The sequence below is a fragment of the Coenobita brevimanus genome, chromosome 13, assembly GCF_032717465.1.
Source record: "Coenobita brevimanus isolate Jiangsu-jjx chromosome 13, ASM3271746v2, whole genome shotgun sequence".
Lineage (NCBI taxonomy): Eukaryota > Metazoa > Arthropoda > Malacostraca > Decapoda > Coenobitidae > Coenobita > Coenobita brevimanus.
Window position 1 is genome coordinate 39,430,534 of NC_136966.1, and position 12,793 is coordinate 39,443,326.

Here is a 12,793-nt window from a genome sequence, read left to right on the forward strand (position 1 = left end):
GAAACCATTTAGTACTATTGGTGGTTACCATATAACTAAATTATGCTCCCTGGTGGTTTAGTGGGTAATTAAGGTGCTCCAATCGGATGGAGCCTGTGAAAGTTTATATCCAAGGGGTGGCTGGGGGGTTTGTGCTCAGATAATGCCACTCAGGGATGAGTGAGGCTGGTCACTCAGCCAGTGAACTGTGCAATTACCTTTTTTAATCCCACACTGAGGTGCACAAAAAAAGAAGGAAAAAAAAAAAATTTAGTTTTTGTTAAATATAGACATGAAGATAAACATCCAAGGCATCATTTGGTGAAAAGAAAAAAAAAAATCTCTCTCTCCGTCTTTGCGTAGGGCCATGCATAAGTTTACATACGGGAGTAGTGAAATAATGAAAAGAAAGAAAGAAAGAAAAAAAAATTGAAGATAATCATCCAGGGTATCATCTGGTGAAAAGAAAAAACCTCTCTCTCTCTCCATCTTCGTGTAGCGCCATGCGTAAGTTTGCGTAGGGGTAAAATTGTTTGCGGTGATGCACGGCCAGCACAGCCTGAGCTGTGGCTCGCAACATGACGCCACCCAGCCTGAGCTGTGGCTCTCAATCCATGGGTTAAATGGCAGGACCAACTTGCCTAGGCCCGGGTTCCTACGCTCCTTATGGGGCGACACAAGATTGGATGATGGATGGATGGATGAAAAACCATCCAGTAAGGGATGCCTTTTATAGTGAGATAAGTACAGTGGTGGCTGAACAGTAAGCTGCTGACAAAAGTGTTAATGAACACTACAGAGCTCTCAAGAACTATTTCTTGAGAATAACTGATTCAAGATATAAGGTAACAAGGTGGTGGGATGAAGGTGTTGAAGCCACAGTTAAAGAGAAAAGAAGACTTTTCCAGGAACAGAAAAAGGGTGGTAACTGAAAGGAATATTTGGCTGCCAAGTGTAGGGCTAGAAACGAGGTATACAGTGATGAATCCGAGTCTCAGAGACTTTTACTGGATAACGTAGAGTCCAGAAAGGAAGAATAGGATATTTAAGGTGGGAAATCAGATGAAAAGGGAAAACAAAGATATCACAGGTGAACAGAGCATGAAGACTGATTAAGGAAATTTAGTGGTGGACAGTCAGAATATTAACCCCTACAGGCAGGGGGTTTTCCGATGTTGCACGCTCCTCCCTATGGGGGATATCTGTGACAAAAAAAAAAAAACTTATTTCAAACCCTAATATCTGGCAAACTATAAAGCTAGGGAAAAAGTTAAAGATACTTAAAAATCATCAACTCTTCCTCTTTCAAATGAAAGTATCCCCACCTCTCCAGGTGGTCCCATCGATGAGTAAGGATAAGTTAAAGTTCAAGGGGTGGCAGGAAGACGCTTGTGGCTACACATGTCAACAGGCATTGCTCTGTGCCCAAAATCATGACAGCTATACACGTCAGCCAACGGTTAGGGGTTAAAGAAACCTGGAGAGGGCACTACAACTGGTTGATGAATGAGGAATCTTACTGGAACAAGGAAGGTTTTAAGTTAGCAGACCCAGTGTTTGCCCCTTGGCCTCTGATTGATGCTGTTAATGTGATCAGGGCAATAGGCAGGATGCAGTTAGGGAAGGTAGCAAGTGTGCCTAGGTTGCCTGATGAAACGTTTATGACCTCTGGCGATACGAGAGCGGGCTTAGTTACTGATTTGATAAGTTCAATTATAAATGAATGCATTGTCCCAAATGACTGGCTGAAGAGTATTCCTGTAAATGTGTATATGGGGAAGGCTGATGCCCTGGAAAGATGATATTATTGAGGCACAAAACTTTTGGGTCTGATAATAAGGGTAACGGAGAGAGTCCTACAAGCTATGATAGGGGAAAGTGTGAATACTGATGAGACACAGTTTGAGTTTGTGCCAGGCAAAGGAATCAATGATGCCATATTCACTGACAGATTCAGGAAGAAGATATAGGAAAGGCAAGAGAACTGTACTTTGTTTTTGTTAATTTGGAGGTCTTTAACAGAGTCACTAAGGAGGTGGTGAAGTGGGCAATGAGAAAGCATGGGATCGAGGAGTGGCTGATTAGAGTGGTTATGGCTATGTATATGGGTGCTCACACCCAGGAGAGAGTGACTGGAGATTTGAATGATCAGTTTTCTTTGAATGTTGGCATATGCGTCAGGGATCAGTCTTGGCTCCCTTATTGTTTGTCATGGTGCCTGAAACTCTCTCACATGACTTCAGAAAAGGACTTGTATGGGAGATAATGTATGCTGATGACTTGTCATTGACTGCAGAGAATGAAAGTGAGGTGGAGGAAACATTTGGGAAAAGAAAGGAGGTAATGGGGCACAAAGGTTTGAGGGCAAATACATATAAAACGAAAGTGATGATATGTAGGACTGGTTGTGGTACTGTCAAAGCAGAGGTAGTGTGGACATGTGCAGTTTCCCATATAAGTATGGTAAGTAACTCCATCTTGAGCAGTGTTTGTGATAAGTGGTTGCATAAGAGATGTAGTGGTATTAGAGGCAGGCTGCAAAATAGTGCTGATTTCATGTGGCAATGTGTTGGGGGGTGTATACAGATTCTCAAGCATGAAAGGATTGATCTTGCTCAAGAGTCTCGAGTGTGTGGTGGAGTTGTGTAATTTGAGAGACACGTTATGTGCTTGAGGTGAAGCTGGAGCTAGTTCTCTGACTAGAGTACAGAGTGGCTGCAGACATTCCAGGGAGCTGCTGACTCTCCTTACATTGAAAGGGCTCCCCCTCCATGCTAAGGGATCTTTGCATGTGGCATGTGTTAGGAGTTTAAACCGTTAACTGCGCATGGCGGTTTTTTGGAGGTGTCCGTAATGTGCGGACATAGGGGTAAAAGTGAAATTTCCCAAAGGCCAAATTTTGTCTTAGGAATTGAGAGAACACATGCCAAAGTATATAGTAACAAAATATTAGCTCAATATTTACCTTGGTAAAGCCATGGATGAACATCGAAGTGTCTGATTCCCTATTGGAATGTACGGTTTTCGTTTTCTTTTTCTTTTTCGGTTTTGAAGGCTCAAACATGCTTGCATGGGTCGGCCTTGGTCTCCATGGCACTATATTTGATAAACACCTGCGCAGCCAGGGCTGTATTGAGCAGTCACACTCGGAACAGCCCAGGCTGTACAGCGCAGTTAACGAGTTAATGCTGTATGGCAGTGAGACCTGGGTAGTAAAAGAAGAGGATATTTGCAGACTCAAATGTACCAAAATGACCATGATTAGATGGATGTGTAGTGTGTCCTTGAGAGCAAGGCCTGGAAGGGCTAGGACTGCCATTGAAGAGTTGAGAGGATGGATGGGACTTGAATGTGCTGGTGTTGTGATGAGGAGAGGTAGACTGAGATGGCTTTGGCATGCTAAGAGGATGAAGGATGACAAACGGGCAAAGAAGGTGAGAAGTGTGAATGTCAGGGGTATGGGTGTGAGAGGTAAGCCAAAAAAAAAAAAAAAACTAGCATAAGTTCACTGAGTGTGACCTCAGGGACAAGAGACCATATGGGGAGGCTGCCAGAAATCGAGCGGCATGAAGAGCCACCATTAGCTGTGACCTCAGCGATAAGGGACCAAATGGGGAGGCTGCCAGAGATTGAGGAGCATGAAGAGCCACCATTAGGTGACCAAAGCTGAGGCATGCAAGCATGTTGGAGCCTTTATAAACAATATATCATATGATTCACATTACCTGCAGGCAACTGTAAAGAGGTTCAGAGAGACTTCTTTCAAACTGGAGACAGTAGATGTAGCCTTCCTTGACATATCCAATGAAAGGGTTTTTCTTTCTATCTATAACCAAATGCCCTAGGGCTGTTTTCACAGCTATCCCCAGAGCAGTCCCCAACAGCCCACACAGCTCCAACCATGCATTTTTGTTTCAAAGTTTCCCCCAACCAGCCTTCTAAGGCCTGTGTTTGGAGGCTGGATTAAAACTATCCCCACGCAATACTGGAACATTCTTGGGGAACATGGAAGGTTCTTAACAGATATCCATCCATCCACCCATCCATCCATCATCTAATCCTTGCCCCTTGAGGAGTGTAGGAGCCCAGGGCTAGGAAAGTTGGTCTTGGCATTTAAGATGAGAGTGACCAGCCTCACTCATCCCTGAGTGGCATTATGTGAGCAATAAACCTCAACCACCCCTCGGATATAAACCTTCACCGGCTCAATCCGATTGGAGCACCTTTATTACCCACTAAACCACCAGGTGCCAAATTTGGTTATATGGTTACCACCCAGCATAGTAAATGGTTTCCTGGTGTACAGGAAACTATTTGGCTTGTCACTCAGTGTAGAGTCACCCACAGGCAGAAGAAAGAGGAAAGAATGAAGGAAAGAAAGACACAAGAGGGAGTGTAATGTCACCTGTAGGCAGAAGAAAGAGGAAAGAATGAAGGAAAGAAAGACAGAAGAGGATGGATGGAAAGAAGGATGGAGGAGACGAAAGGGCAGAAACCCGAGAGCAGCACTACATCAAGTGAGTGGATGGTGAGCGCCCCCAACTACCACACTTAACAGATGTACCTAGATTAAATAAAACAGAGTTATTGTTGCTATCTAACACATATATTTATCAATGTTTAGAAATCATATATCCGATGCAACATTGCTGAGATACAGTAAAACCTCGATATAATGGACTTCAATAGACTGGAATTCGCTTTTATCGGACTTGAGGAGCTACCAGACTAAATTCCTATATATTGGTAAAAGTCTGATAAAGCCAGAAGCAGTCCGGACTGCATGACCACTTCAGCTAACTTCGTAAATAAAAGTCATGTTTATCAGTGCACAGAACAGTACTATTATATTATACCATTTGATTAATGCAGTGAAGTTATAACACAGTACAGTACCACAATGGTAGTCAAAAAAGTTTAAAAACCGTTCATGCGATCCAGACTAATGTCTGATATATCGGAAAAAGTTCAGATTAGTATGGGGAGGTCCGGATGTCATTTTTATCGGAATTTAACATTTTTCGGAATGGTTTGGGCCCCAATTAGTCCATTATAGTGAGGTCTTACTTACACACATCATAAAATAATTATCTAACGTTTATGCACTTTATTGATACTATAATTTACCTGAATACAAAGCAACTCATTGCTGTTTACTTTGGAGCCTCCTAAACCTCCACAACAGATGGATCCAAAAGAAATGCATGAATTGTTGTTTAAAGCACAATTTCAAAAATGTTTATATCAGATGCATCTGCATCATCAGCATCATCACCCAATCCAGTGTTGAGCCATGAGAAGTGTAGGAGCCCAGAGCTAGGCAAGTTGATCCTGACATTTAAGATGAGTGACCAGCCTCACTCATCCCTGAGTGGCATAATGTGAGCAATAAACCCCAACCACCCCTTGCATATAAACCTACACAGGCTCAATCCGGCTGAGCGCCTTAATTACCCACTAAACCACCAGGTGCCATAGTTTGGTTATAAAGGTATAACCCAGCATAGTAAATGGTTTCCTGGTGTACAGGAAACCATTTGGCTTGTCACTCAGTGTAGAGTCACTCATGACTAACTCACCCTGTTAAGAATATACTTCAGGTTCATGTACTTATATCCAATAAAAAACCAAGTCAGTCCATTACCCACCAGACATTAATACAGTAGATCCTTCTTATAATGAACTCTTGTATTTTGTGGCATCTGATAAGCACTTTTTTTTGTCTAAAAATTACCTTGAAATATCCCCATGCATCCTCCAGGCAAGAGGTGATGCATTAGCCCGCCGCGTGCTGGCTATTTTTAGCCCTATGGGTCACCCCAGTACCGGCCATTTTTCGACTGTTTTTTTTTTTTTTGGCTAAAATGATAGATTTTGATGTGGAAACAATGAATTTCACATTAAAATGTTCACCGAGGCTCGGAAATGAGCTTTATTGAGTCCCGCACACTCGTGTACATGTATAGCTGCTCTCTCACGCTCACCACGTATGTGAGAGAAAGCCGTTTTCTATGTAAGGTATACCCAGGTATTTATGCTGGGAAGGTATAGCAATGTTCAATACACCTTTCTGATTACTTATTACTTCAGCATCTATCACAATTTGCGTGTCTTTCTCACTGTGAATGCATTATCTTACACTTACTTGAAAACAGGTACAACCTGACTTCACTGCATACAGTCCTGGCACTTACAAGAAGGTATTTACAACTTGACTTCACTATATAGTCCTTACACTTACAAGAAAATATTTACAACTTACACTTATATGAAAATATTTACAAAATGCCTTCACCATGTACAGCACTGGGTGAGGCACACAGGCAGAGTGAGGTAGAGCGAGCGTGAGGAGGGGAGCAAGTGAGTGTATGGCCTTGACAGCCTGGGGGATGTTAGAGGAACAGTTACCTTACATGCCTGCCAATTTTTACCCGCGAATCTTGAAAAATGCGGTCAGAGTGAAGTTTTTTATTTTAAATCGTTTTAAAATGGCACTGGCACTGGCCACGGAATTATGTCAGACCATTTGAAAACGGCACTGGCACGCGGCGGGTTAGGCAGCAGTTAGTTTGGCTCGATTTAGAGAAAACTCTAATACAAATGCTCATCTCACTGCTTGGCGATCACAGGTATTTTCTAGCATATAAACACTTGATTCTGTGTAAAAAAAAAAAAAAAAAAAAAATAATAATAATAATAATAATAACAACAACATGCACTTGAGTACGTACTCGGCAGATTCTGGAAACATGCAAGATGAAGAGTACATAGCAATAAAAGTTTGATTACAACTGCTCAAATGGCAGTGTAGCAGTTTAGCAGAATAGTAGTTTAGCATCTAGTGCAGTTCAGTGACATGATCAATGAACTGCCAGCTAATCTTCTGAACAGCAATCATGATCACTTTGCCAGATTTCCGCTCACTAATTAGCAAAGCTGGAAGCTGACAAGATTGATGGAAAATAAATTAATCCATTCTCAGAGAGCAATGGAAAGGCCAATGTTGGGAATATCTTTAAGAGAAAGGAAAAGTTCAACTTCGGTAAGAGAGCAGACGAAAGTCAAAGATATTATTGACGTTATAAAGGAACAGAAATGGAGGTGGGCAGGCCATGTAGCAAGAATAAAGGATAACCGATGGAGCAAGAAGCTGACTGATTGGACACCAAGAGATCATATGTGTAGTAGAAAATGGCCAGACAGGAGGTGGAGAGATAAGACAGAGAAATATGCATGGAAAACGTGGCAAAAATTGGCTCAGTCAAGGAATTCATGGAGAAGGTTGGGGAAGGCCTTGTTCAGCAGTGGACTTGTAATGGCTGCTGCTGCTGCTGATGATGATGATGATGATGAATTAGCAAAGCAATCATGTCAGAGAGAAGCTAGCTAGCAAGACAATGCTACATCATCATAAATTTTTGTCACATATGGAAATTCAATCACCACTGTCAGGCTAACTTCTCTTACCGATACTTTGTTTTATTCAAGACGGGAGTAATATAGAAGGAAACAGTCTTATATTAAAAAAAAAAAAAAAAAAAAAAAGTTATAAACTCTCAATAATACATCATCACAATATAATGGGTACATGGAATGTAACAGTAATGGGTACACGGAATGTAAGAGGAGCGAATGATGAGGTGAAAGAGAGAGAGAATGTCTAGGTGCTTGAGGGTGCAAAAGTGGATGTATGTGGAATAAGTGAAACAAAATGGAGAGGAGAAAATGTGAGAGAATGGGAGTATGGATGGGGTATATGTGCAGGAGTAGGTGAGAATCAGAGGGCAAAGGAAGGAGTATGTATAGTTGTGAGTAAAAGATGGAAGAAGAGTATAAAGGAAGGAGTATGTATAGTTGTGAGTAAAAGATGGAAGAAGAGTATAAGACAGTATGGATCACTTGGGTCAAGGATTGTGTGGGTAAAGTTGAAAGTTGGAATACAAATGTGGGCGACTCTATGTGTGTATGAGCCAACGCAAGATCGTGCTAGAAGATTGAAAGAAGAGTTCTGGACAAATGTAGAAGTGTGCATGGAAAAGTTTGGAAGGAATGAGAGAGTGTTTTTGATCGGTGATATGAATGGTAAAGTTGGGAATGTGAAGGTGGATGGAATAGTTGGTGAGTGGGGTGTGCCTGCTGAGACAAATGAGAATGGGAGTGCGTTAGTGGACATTTGTGCTGGGAGGGGGTTGGTGATAGCCAATACCCTCTTCAGGCATAAAATGATCCACAGGTATACATGGCGAGTGATGAGAAGGGTGGGTGGTGAACTGAATGAAAGGAAGGCAGTGATTGATTATGTGTGTGTGGATGAAAGGATGCGAAGATGTGTAATGGATGCAAGAGCTTTCTGACCACTACTTGGTGGTGGCCAGGATTAGGATTCAAGTAAGATGGAGGAATAGAAGAAGGGAAAGACGAGAGGAAGGAGTAGTTGCAAGGAGAGTGGAAAGGTTACATGAGGATGAGAAAAAGGCAGAGTATAAGAGAGAAGTGGAGGAACGATTGGGCAAATATGAATTGGAGCAGATGGGAGACGTGGAAGGTGTGTGTAGGATATTTACAGAAGAAATATGTGCAGCATGTGATGTGGTGTGTGGAAGGAAGAGATGATGGAAGGGGGTGCAAGGAACAGCGTGGTGGACTGAAGAGGTGAGACAGGCTGTGGCACAAAAGAAGAAAGCATACAATGAATGGATGAGAAATAGGGGCATGGAAGAAGTTGAGAGGCAGAACAGAGAGTTATATGTAGAAAGAAAGAGAGAGGTGAAAAGATTTGAAAGAGAGAGTAAGAAGAGAGTGGATGAGGAATTTGGAAGGAATTTGAGTATAAAGTGGAGGGACTGTAAGAAAATGTTCTGGAAAGAGGTGAAAAGGTAAGACAGGGTGGAAATGAAGTTAGCAGGGGAGTGAAAGATAAAAATGGTAGATTACTAGTGGAGAAGGGAGAAAAAGTGAGCAGATGGAGAGAACACTTTAAGGAATTGTTGAACACAGAGGATGGAAGTAATGCGAGTATAAGTGGCTGGGGAATGGCTGGGAGAAGGAGAGAGGTGAGAAGACAGGAAGAAATCAGTAGGATAGAAGTTGTGGAAGCAATGACGAAGTTATATTCGGGGAAAGCCCCAGGAATTGATGGAGTGTGTGGTGAAATGCTGAAGCACGGGGAAGAGATAGTAGTAGAATGGATGTGGAAGATGTGCAGATTGGCCTGGGAGGAAGGTAGTGTCCCGGAGGATTGGAAGTCAGGTATAATTATTCCCTTGTACATAGGAAAAGGGGAAAAAGAAGTGTGTGGTAATCATAGGGGCATTTGTCTTCTTACTATAATAGGAAAAGTGTATGGTAGGATACTTATTGACAGAGTTAGAGAAAGAACAGAGAAATTAGTTGGAGAAGAACAGGGAGGCTTTAGGAAGGGAAGAGGTTGTGTAAATCAGATATTCATTCTTAGATCTTTAGTGGAAAAGTTTCTAGAGAAGGGAAAGAAGTTGTATGTGGCTTTCATGGATTTGGAGAAAGCATATGACAGGGTGGATAGACAAGGATTGTGGAAAGTGTTAAGAATATATGGAGTAGATGGGAAGTTGTTGAATGCTGTGAAGAGTATGTACGAAGGTGCGAAGGCTGCAGTGCGTGTGGATGGTGAACTAAGTGAATTTTTCTCTTTGAAAGTTGGGTTGAAACAGGGATGTGTCATGTCTCCATGGTTGTTCAATCTGTACATGGATGGGGTAATAAAAGAGGTACAAGGTAGGGTAGTGGATGTTGGAGTGCCCCTGGTGAGAGAGGATAGTGTTTGGAAACTCCCTGTACTGTTGTTTGCAGATGATACTGTGTTGTTGAGTGAAGATGAAGGGGAGCTGCAAGGCTTGGTGGATGAGTTTGGGAGAGTGTGTAAGAAATGGAATCTAAAGGTGAATGTAGGGAAGAGTAAAGTGATGGTCTTTGAGAGAGGTGAAGTCAGTGAATGTACAGCGAGGTTGGATGGTGAGGAATTGGAAAACGTGAGTATGTTTAAGTACTTGGGTAGTGTGATGAGTAAGGATGGAGGTTTGGAGGGTGATGTGCTTGAAAGGGTACAGCAGGGAAGAAAGGTTGTTGGTTCTTTGAAAGCAGTGATAAGAAACAGGGAAGTGAGCATGGAAGTGAAAAAGTTACTACATGACAGTATTGTGGTACCAACTCTAACGTATGGAAGTGAAGCTTGGACGTTGTTGGAAGGACACAAGTCAAGAGTGACAGCAGTGGAAATGAGTTATTTAAGAGGAGCATGTGGAGTCACATGGAGAGACAGGCTGATGAATGAGGATATAAGGAAGCGTTGTGGTGTGGATGTGGATGTGATAGGAAGTGTTATGAGGAACACACTGAGGTGGTTTGCCCATGTGGAGAGGATGGAAGGTGAAAGACTGACGAAGAGAGTGTATGTGAGTGAGGTGGAGGGTGGAAGAGGGAGGGGGAGGCCGAGGATGAGATGGAGGGAAGGAGTGGAGAGGTATATGAGAGAGGGGGGTGTGAGTTGGGAGCAGGGCAGTGAAATGGCAGGGGACAGGGCGACTCGGAGGCGATTTGTTTGTGGCCACCCCAAACGGGATTGAGGCGTCTGGCAATAGATAGATAGAGACAATATACTTGTGGTATCCAGTGCTTCTTGTTCAGTTCTATTAACCCCTAAACCGCGGTGCTATTTTGGCTTGACTTGCGTGTCCCACGGGCATATTCGCGCTCCAACAGACTCTAAAAATATTTGCCAAAAAATCAGTTATTAGTCCTAGAACATTAAAATTACATATGCATAGGGCACATATCTTCAGCTTTCTCCTGGGATGTTTGTTGAGCCTTCGTCAAGTACCGTAGGACTTGTGGAGACCTCTGAAGTTGGGTAACAAAGTCTCCAGTTTACGCTTACCGACAACCCGTAATATGGTTACCACTGCCTGATATTATCACTAGAAACACTATTCTATGATTTTCAAATAGTTTGGAATCCATACTAAAAAAAAAAAAAAAAAAAAAAAAAAAAACACTGTGAAAGCAATGAAAATTACGACCGCGTATGACCTTCCCACTTATGCTTGTTCGCCGCTGGTGTTCTTTCATTTATTATTCATAAAAGACACTCACATTTTATATTTCTATTACTATATAACACTTATATATATCTGCAGTCTTTATCCATAAGTTTCCTTCAGTAATAGTAGTTTATTGTCACTTGCAGGCATTCAATTTCTCTTTCAGTAAAATACGTAGCATTCACTTTCTCGTCCTGTACTATAGCGTTGAGAGCAAATCTGTCACTTTCACTTCCACTTTCATAACTCATAGTATTCATATATGCTAGAGTGAAACTTTCCCTTTCATTACCCCTAGTATATATATACTCGTATTTTTATATTACTACTCATTTACATTTCTATTTACATTCTCTATTTTATTTACATTATTTACATTTCTATTTTATTTACACTGTGTTAGGCACTGTCACTTGCAGTAACTTATAAAACTATTTTCCACTGTTCACTTATATTTACAGTCATTGCTTTCACTTGCTGTTTACACATTATTTACAATTCCACTTGCACTCTTTAGTCACCAGAAAGATCGTAGTCACTGTCCATCATTATCATTGATAAATTAGCCAGTTCACGTTCCACAGCAGTCACTTAGCCCTTTACCCCTTTCCACACGAGGTTTAGTAGGGGGTAGAGGTCACAGGGCCCTTTGCATGGGGCTAAAAAGCGGCGGAATTGAACAGGCGCGAATCCGACGTGGTTTCACCTTGAAAGACTACAGTAAACTGAACACTGTGGTGGCCTAGGGGGAGTGCAATGCTGCCACATGTCAGCGTGGTGACAGCTGCTAATATATACGCTATGAAATGATTGGCAGGAAATCTAGACAATACATAATAAATTAGGTAGTTCCAGGTGAATGTAAATATCACTTAGGCTTCTCCCTTCCTTTCTTATACTCGTATATATTTTTATTATGGGAATAGATTATACGGCATATTTCAAGGGGAAATAAACAGCAAAAAACGAGTGCACGTGAGGTGTTGTCAGGTGATACTTAACCAATTCCAGGTGCATAGCACTATCACTTACCTTATTTCTTTTTTGTATACAGTATATTATTTGGTATAAGAATAGGGCATAGGGCTTCTTTCAATGGATGAAATCAGTGGAAAATTCCGGGGAAGATTTACTTAACGCAGCATGGCCGGGCAGGCAAGAGGAGAGGGTAATGGAGGGGAGGTAGGGAGGTGAGTCAAGAATGGGGAGAAATGGCTAAATTGTCAACAATGGATGGGAGTACAGATGAGGTTAGGAGTGCTTACTAGTGTTGGACATTGGCAGTACTGATAGATGATACAGGCCACCACTTGAAAACCTGGGCGAATTCAAAATAACACAGAATCACAAAAGTGACGCCCTGCGGTATGATCCCTTGCTCCCAAGCGTCACAAAAGTGACGCCCCGTGGTTAAGGGGTTAAAACAATATCCGGTGACATTAGGCAATATTGGGCAGTGAGTTGTATCCCCCAGCTCTGACATGGGACCCAGTCGACACGTGGGCAGACACAGCAACGTGACAGCTATCACAATGTATTGCAGGAGTGGCCCACCCAGCGAACCGAGCCTACCGTCACTTTCTCAGTCTCTCCCGTGGATGCTATACAGTGAGGACATATCTGCGCATTCTGCTCGTGACCCATGCAGTGGCTAAAACCTAATGCTGTGACTTTATGGCCTCCCGTGCCTCGCTTGTTGCTGCAGTGCTGTGACTAACCTTGTGGCCCCTCAGTGCTCT

At 42.3% G+C, this 12,793-nt stretch overlaps 1 protein-coding gene across 1 annotated transcript in view; it reads right to left on the reverse strand.

Moving 5' to 3' along the window:
• The window catches only part of LeuRS-m (Leucyl-tRNA synthetase, mitochondrial), a 370,394-nt gene that overhangs the window by 324,717 nt on the left and 32,884 nt on the right, over positions 1 to 12,793 (reverse strand). The window lies entirely within an intron of this gene.